Source organism: Mustela lutreola, chromosome 3 (assembly GCF_030435805.1).
Source record: "Mustela lutreola isolate mMusLut2 chromosome 3, mMusLut2.pri, whole genome shotgun sequence".
NCBI lineage: Eukaryota > Metazoa > Chordata > Mammalia > Carnivora > Mustelidae > Mustela > Mustela lutreola.
In genome coordinates, this window is record NC_081292.1 from 180,046,816 (window position 1) to 180,055,969 (window position 9,154).

Here is a 9,154-nt window from a genome sequence, read left to right on the forward strand (position 1 = left end):
ATTTTTTTAGTTTCTTAAATTCCACATATGAGGGAGATCATATAGTATTTGTCTGTCTCTGACTGACTGATTTCACTTAATATAATATTCTGTAGCTCCATCCATGCCACTGCAAATGGCAAGACTTCATTCTTTTTTATGCCTGAATAATACTCCCATATATATATGTATATATATATAAAATATATATCCCATATACCCCATATATATCCCATATATATCTCATATATATCCCATATCTATATCTATATCTATATATAGATATCTCACATATTCTTTATCCATTCGTCAATCAACAGATGCCTGGACCGTTTCCATAATTTCATTATTGTACATAAAGCTGCTATAAACATCAGGATGTGTATATATCCCTTTGAATTAGTAATTTAATATTCTTTGGGTAGACCCATAGTGTGATTGCGGGGTCATAGGTTGATTCCATTTTTAACTTTTGGAGGAAACTCCGTACTTTTTTTCCAGAGCGGCGGCACCAGTTTGCATTCCCACCAACAGTGCAAGAGGGTTCCCCTTTTACAAGAGGGTTCCTCTCCAACACCTGTTGTTTCTTGTGTTTTTGCTTTTAGCCATTCTGACAGGTGTGAGGTGATATCTCATTATGGTTTTGATTTGCATTTCCCTGATGATGAGTGATGTTGAGCATCTTTTCATGTGTCTATTGGCCATCTGTCTTTCTTTGGAAAAATGTCTGTTCATGTCTTCTGTTGGTGGATTTTCAGTATTCCCTAGATGAAAACGCAGAGTGAGTGTTGGGAGGATGCAGGTGAAATGGGACAGTGAGCCCTGCGCTTCCCAGGCTGGTATAGGCTTGGCCCTACCCTGCTCCATCCTTTTGCCTTCCAGAGTTTATTCTAGCTCATTCTAGTAGCTCTACCATTAAGCCTGAAGAAGAGACCTATTTCCGTATTTCAAGATACCTAAGGGTTATGGATGAATTCTTAAACTGTCCTTTAAATATGGAGATTATTAAAAAAAATAAAGCAGACACCATTAGGAGATTATTTTTAAGAGTCTTTTAAGGCCTTGATTTTTGTCATGAGAAAGTATCTATATGTATTTTCATGCCTAAATAAGCAATTCCCTTTTGTTGTAGCCTTAGTGCCTAAAATTAAGTATAATGTAGCAGACAATCAATAAATGTCATTGAGTGAATAAAATTATTCACTATTAGTAATAATATTTTTAAAAGTTATTTTCCTATTTTCCTATTAACCCCCATCAGCTTAACATCCATGGTCTCACTCCACTTCCACACACAAGGGGGTGGGTGAATGCTCAGGTTGGTGAGACCTGGCTGAGGACCTGGGAATGCAAAGACCAGCCCTTCCTTACCCTGGTCCTTTTGAGAATGAATAGCTGTAACATTTCAGAACTTCAAAAGAACTTAGAGTTTATCTTGCCCAAACCCTTTATTTGATTTTAAACACACACACACATGCACACACACACACCCCCCCTCAGAAAGAGAATCTTGTTTCTAGGCCTTAATATTGTAACAGGAAATTACTGTTGACCCTGAACAACATGGGGGGCTAGGGTGCCAATGCCATGTGCAGTCAAAAATCCACATATAACTTTTGACTCCATAAAACTTAACTACTAATAGCCTACTGTTGACCAGAAGCCTTGCCAGTAACATAAACAGTTGATTAACACATATTTTATATGTTATATTTATTATATACTGTATTTTAATAGTAAAATAAGCTAGAGCAAAGCAAATTCTATAAAGAAAACCATAAGAGAAAATACACTTACAGTACTATACTGTGGGTGTACAGTACTGTACTGTACATTCTGTGAATGATTATGTGAATGATACTGTACAGTACTGTGAATGATTTTGAAAAAAAAATCCACACTTCACTGGACCCTCATAGCTCAAATCTGTGTTGTTCAAAGGTCAACTGTACTTGAAAGATCATCTCACAGACAGAAGTAGACCTGTGTCTACAGCTCCAGTCTCCTGATTCCTGTTGAATCTCTTCTCTTCCCCTTTCTCCAATTCAGCATCCTGTTAAAAATAAGAGACATATTCCCATTTTTCCTGGTGATGTTTCTATGTATCTAAAAGTAGGAAAGCTCAAGGGGAATCTTTCACGAAAATGGTCCATGCCCTAGAAAATGTGAGAGCTCCTATTGGAAAAAGACATCATTTTCCTTCCTATTCTTCTAAAATAATTTTTTAAAAAGTCAGACCCAAACACTCCTATTCCTCCTGGTCCCTCAGATGTCTGACACCTTTTGTGGAAAGGGTACCTTGGAAAATATTTCCCTGTGAGGTTTTACTTTGAGGCCCTCTCCATTTGCCATGAAATTTGAATCATGGAAATAGGAACTTACGTCCTTAAAAATGACTACTTGAAATGATATCCTAAGTTTAACAATCCTATCAGTTCAATATATTTGGTATATAAAAGTCACAAGTACTGGTATGAAAGCATTAGTGAGTTATTTTTGTTTAAACTCTCTGCATTTTTCCCTAGGGATTCTGCCTTCTGTCAAGATTAAGTTGCCTAGGTCTTAGTATTTGTCATGAAATAAATGATTTTGATCTCACAGATGCCATGGAGACAGAGGGTAGAAGAGCCCCATTACTCAGGGAGAAAACAAATTTCATGGGCTGTAGGCATACATTTTGAATGTCAAGCCAGATACAGTAGTCATTCTCAAAACAGAAATTGAAGGACCCAAAGAGAAATGGCTCCTTTCCTAAGAGGCAGTTTGTCATGGAAGGCTTGACAGATCAAGGTCCACATGGTCAAATTGGGTTTTCCCGGTCCAAGACCAATATTGCTGGGGAATGGTTAAACATTCGTGTGCACCATCAAATTTCTCCTTACACATATGTCTGTGCATCAACTAGACAGAGCTATTTAAAGCCAGGAGAAAATCTTCCTTGCCTTTCCCCTCAGCCTGGCCCATACTGAGTGTTCAACAGAAGAGGTCAGGAGGAACCAATTTATAACAAATAGAACTGGAGTCTAGGCCAGTGGTTCTCAACGAAGCCCAATTTTGCTCCAACCCCCAAAGGGGAGATTTGACCATGTCTGGAGATATTAGTTGTTGTGACTCAGAGTAGGGAGATTATGTGCTATCAGTATTCAAGGATGCTGCTAAATAAATATCCTGCAATGTGCAGGACAGCCCCACAGCAAAGACGAATCTGGTCCAAAGTGCCAGTAGGACTGAGGTTGAGAGGACCAGATAAGAGGGACAAAGATGTTTCTGACTTCTTAGATTTTCTTTCCACTGGAGGTAGCCCCATCAGCTTAACATCCATGGTCTCACTCCACTTCCACACACAGGGGGGTGGGTGAATGCTCAGGTTGGTGAGACCTGGCTGAGGACCTGGGAATACAAAGACCAGCCCTTCCTCACCCTGGTCCTTTTGAGAATGAACAGCCCATGCGTTTCTGCTCTACTCCTCCACACCAGAAGTCTCATAGCTCAGGCCCTGAGGGAGCCTAAGGAGGGCCTGCCCCACCTGAATCTGAGGGAATGAGTCTAACTTGGTGTTTCAGTATCAGGAAGCCCATTGTCTCTCTTTACGTCATGTAAGGAGATGTAAGGGGCATGTCACAAACCCCACACCCGATTCAGAATTCAGGTGGGAAAAAAAAAATCAGTGCTATTTATGGCCAAAATTTCCCAAATAGGTCATGTTTGACATTCACTAAGACCCATGAATTTGTTTTATTAGGAATGTCCTGTGCTATTCTATCCTGGAAAACTGGGTATCTTCTCAGTGAACAGTTCCTTCCACGAACAGGCCCTGACTGGACAGGGGCAGAAATGCACCCCTGGTGTCAGGAAAATGGCCCTAAATTATTAGGAAGCATAGGCTTAAAGGTACATTTGAAGTCATTGTCCTGTGACAGTGTACTCACAGACATGAGCCACTGGGAAGTGAAAATTTCTGATTAAAGCCTGGACAGGTTTGGTGATGGGGGGAGTGTGGCCCTCATTAAACGTTGGGGTGGATATGATATTCTCTCAGGCTACATAGATACAGAGGGGGACAGAGAACCACCTCCTTCCAGGACGTGGCTACAGACGTCCTTGTTATACTGACAGCAAATGGTGTATGTTTTCATTAGATGGTCTGGGTCAGAGAAATTTTTTCATGTTATCACTCTTCTATAATAATAAGCCTTACAAAAAAGCATCTTAAAATGCCCTTACCAAAAAAGACAGAGAAAAATGACTCTAGTGGTTTTCATTCCTCATGGCTGTTTAAAGCCTCTTCCCCCTGGACACATTTGTTTATTTTTAGTGTTTTCCCTATAACATCATTGATTATATCTGATTCATAATTAACTTAGAAAATATGAGCAAGGCTTGAGATTTCTATTTAATACTTACATTTAGGAAAGAGAGTATTGATTTTGTTTGCTAATGTGAGTATATGTTAGTGAACTTGGAGCAGACATCAGTTTTACTTTACCCTTTCTACTACATGGAATAAAATAGAGATTTGAGGTTGAGGGAAGAAAAAAGTATTTACTTTTTAGAAAGACTTCCTCCAATCATTATTGTTAATTTGTTTATAGCTTTCAGTATTTCCTCCAATTGGTAACATCAACAATATCCCCTGTGTCATCATGAGGACAGGGACAGCTCTCATTATTTGAGTACCTACTTTAAAGCACAAATTATGGTGGATTCTTTATACAGTATTTCTTTTATATCTTACAATAACCCCCATACAATTGACATTATATCCTAGATTTTACGGATAAGGAAATGGAATCTCAGAGAAGTTAAATAGTTTGCTCAAGGTCACATTACTATGAGGGGCAGAGTCAAGATTCAATTGAGGTTTGTATGACTCTTTTATCAGGAATCCAGATAGAGGATCATATCAGCCAGGCACAGAGCCATTCAACCAGTATCAGCAGAATGCTGTGTGCTCACCACTGTGAGGAATAATAAAATGGCAACTGCAAAGTCTCTGGCCTCAAGGAGCGCCGTGAACAAGGAGATGGAAAATACCAAACTTGGAGGTAACTAGTGGTGTTTCTCAAAGTTTCAACCAACCCACCTCTGAGAGCAGAAAAGATTCTTCTGTAATTCAGAGGATCTGTGCATGTGACCCCAAATGGCTGCAGTGGGCATGGCATATCTTTGAAGTATTGTTTTAGGTTAAAAAAAAAAAAAAAGTTATCATGTTCTACTCCACAATCTATCTGTACTGTGTTAATGTTAAAAATCAATTTAAAAATTACTTACCATTGACTAGAATGGGTGCTCCCAGGAGAGGCAGAATTTTCTCCATGTGATTTTAGGTATCCTTGGCACATCACAGGGCTGTGAAGATCTACAGGGTGAGTCAGCAAAATGGAGACCCAGAAGAGAAGATGGTGTAGTCCCCACTGTAAAGACTGGCAGGCTTGAGATTGAGGAAGAGCTGATATTTCATTCAATTCAAAGGCCGTCAGGCAGAAGTTTTCTCTCAGCACTTTTATTCTATTCTGGCCTTCAACTGATTGGATAAAGCCCACCCACATTAGAGAGGGCAATCAGCTTTACTTAAATTTAAATGTTAATCTCATCCAAAAGTACCCTCAAGGAAACACCCAGAATAATATTTGACCAAATATCTGGGCACCTCATGGTCTAATCAAACTGACATATAAAATTAACAATTATAGCCCTAAAACTGAACAAGTTAAAATTGAAATATATCAAAATATCTTAAAATGAAAGGTTTAGTTTCTTTTAAGATTTTTATTTATTTATTTGACAGAGAGAGACACAGCAAGAGAAAGGAACATAAGCAGGGGAAATGGGGGAGGGAGAAGCAGGCTTCCTGCAGAGCAGAGAGCCTGACAGGGGGCTTGATCCAAGGATCCTGGGATCATGACCTGAGCTAAAGTCAGAGGCTTAATGACTGTGCCACCCAGGCATCCCAAAAAGTTTTAATTTTTTAAATGTGAAAAGAAATTATCTACAGATAAGACAAAGCAAATTGGACCTGATACAGATAAGATCCTGGACTTGGAACTTTATGCCACAATTGGAGAAGAGTTCAGAAGCCTTAGGATAGGGCTGAATGTATTTTTCAAGTAGGAGGTACATGAATAATTTTGACCAAGAGTGTAGACAGTAGTAAATTAAGTGATTAGCTCCAGCTCTTCACTCCTCTCTGCATCCATATTGCCCTATGACTTTGTAGCTCTTTTAAAGGATTCTCTGTGCTCCTTGTCTTTGGTCTGACCATCTGACTTTCTTTAGCTAATGAAATAATTACACATAAAATACAGAAGCCTGAAATATGTTTGTGTTGATGACCAGAATACTGTCCATGGCTTGGCCTAAGCCCCAGCTGAATCCAGTGTCAATCAATTAACCTGACTGACCTACAGGAATGTGAACAAGAACAATAGAGATATAGCATCATATCTTCAAGATGTAAGAGCAATGAAATGAACATCATTGAACTCTTCTGTGGAGTGCCCTGTGCTAGGTACTGCCAAGAGTGAGAAAATGTAAGTACAGAGTTCTTTCTAGGTTGTGGTTAACTATTGAATTTTGGGTCAGCTAGTTTCACAGAAAGCCTAACTGGTCCTCCTAACTTAAAATACTGTTCTTTTATTCCATAATACCTCCTCCATATCAGGAACTTCTGGGAAAATGGTTGTAAATAAAATGGACATGCTACCAGATCTCCCAGAGCTTGTAGTCATGAACCTATCATCCTCTGTGTTAAAGAGAAAAATAATAAAAAAGAAATAAAAAAGAAAAATAATTATTTCATTTTGAAAATAATTACCCTCCACCATTTACTGTTTTTAAAATTCAGCTCAGGGGCACCTGGGTGGCTCAGTGGGTTAAAGCCTCTGCCTTCGGCTCGGGTCATGGTCCTAGGGTCCTGGGATCGAGCCCCGCGTGGGGCTCTCTGCTCAGTGGGAAGTCTGCTTCCTTCTCTCTCTCTCTGCCTGCCTCTCTGCCTACTTGTAATCTCTGCCTGTCAAATAAATAAATAAAATCTTAAAAAAAAAAATTCAGCTCAAGTCTTAGAAGCATTCATGGTCATAATATTTCAGGAAAAAACTATAGTTCAGAAATTAGACAATGTGTGGAGTTTGGGGGTTTTGTTTTTGTTTTGTTTTGTTTTTCTGGAAATTGGAGCAATATAATTAGGAAATATGATGGTTGAATACATTGTACAGTGGCCCTCTGAGCATATGAACATGAGTGTGCCTGTGTGTGTGTACGTGTGTGTGTGTGTGTGTGTGTGTTTACAGGCGTACAGAGAATCTCAATTAAGCGGCATCATCATCTATTCATTTATCCAACTGCAAAACCTGGGTTACCTTTGACTCATCTTTTTCCAGATGTTCCTAAATGTCCCTAGAATATGTAAAGTTCTCTCTCATACTATCATTCTCACTAAACTATTACCGTCTGCCTCTGGATTATGAGACAATAGCATCTGAACACGTCTCCCAGGCTTTGCTCAGTCTCGGTCCTCGTCCATTCTGCGTTAGAGAGATTTATCTAAAGTGTAAAATGGACCTTTAACTCCCATGCATGATGCCTTTTGATGTTCTCTTTTTCCTACAGAATGAAGTCCGAGCTTTCTAGTACACAATTATCCCACCTCTGCTCACCATCTAGGACTTTCTGCCTTAGACCCATGCACCAGGAAGCAGACCCATCGATAGGGTATGAATTTAGGAGGTGCTGACTCTTGGGATGATTTAAGTGCATCTCCATAAATGCTGTGCCTTAGAAATCTCACTTGTTCCTTTCCTTAAGGAATCTCACCCAGCTCTTGATGCTGTGACATGTGTTCCGTTTTTTGGCTCATACTGTTATTTTTGCTGGAATACCATTTCTGTCTTCCTTTTCCTACCAGTCCTAAATCATATATTTTAGAATTAAATGAACTGCACATTTCCTGGGAAGCATTCCCTGACCCCCAGACTGTGCAAGTCTACTCCTAGCCTCTGTGCTCCCTAGGAGCTCTGGACTTACTTCTATCTTAGCACTTAACACATCAGGTCAGAACTGCTTATTTCCCCCAGCCTTGCTTCTAAAATCTCTTAAGAGGGAAATTTTTGGTTACTCCTCCTTGCAGCAAAAAGTGCTAGACCAGTCATTCGTTTTTCTTTTTTAACTGGGGACAGGAGGGGCAGAGGGAGGGGGAAAGAGAGAATCCCAAGCAAACTCCACACCCAGCTCGGAGCCCAGTGCACGGCTTGATCCCATCACCCTGAGATTGATGACTTGAGCCAAAATCAAGAGTTAGATACTTAACCAACTGAGCCACCCAGGAGCCCCACGGGTCAGTTGTTCTTGAAACTCTCTATCTCTCTAGTCTCCCATATGTAATCCATCACTAAACTCTGTGGCCATTACCCCGAAACATTTTTCAACACCATTTCCCTCGGTCCAACTCCATCCAAACCACAAAGCTGTCATCATCTCTTACCTGCACTGTAGAATGGCTTCTTACTGTTCCTCCTGCGTGTAGTAGCACCTCTCTCCCCCTAGTACACTACCCTCATTTATTCTCTTTATTGTAACCGAGATAACCATCTCTGCAAAATGCATATAGGATCTTATGCCCCAAAATGTCAAAGTTCTTAGGACAAGAACTCATATCCTCATGTTGTTCTAAAGCCCTCGCTTTGTGGTTTGGCTGTGTCTGACCTCTACAGCTAATCTCACTCAGCTTGTGCCATTGTTTTTCATATTCCAGCTTGCTTTTAGTTCTAGAACATTCCATGCAGTCCTTCACCCAGGGGTCTGGACACAGGCAGGTCTCACTGATTGGTATGTTTCACCCTTTCTGTTATTTCACCAGATTAATAGTTCCTCCTCCTTGTGTGAGTCCAGGAGTCACTAATTCAAGTCTTCATGCCTCAATCGAGGGGAAGCTCCCTGCTATTCATTTTCCTAATTCTATGTTCCTTTCCTTCAAAATACTCATCTCAGTTCATAATGTTTCTTGTTTATGGGCAATTATTTTTGTTTAATGGTGTCTCATTTTCTTGGTGCTCATAAAAAACATTTTATTATGGAAATTTTGAAGTATGCACAAAATAGAGAAAATATAACAAAACCCCTTCCCCTCCTCCTTCTTTAACAATTACCGACATATGCACATTTTATCTTTTCTACCTTT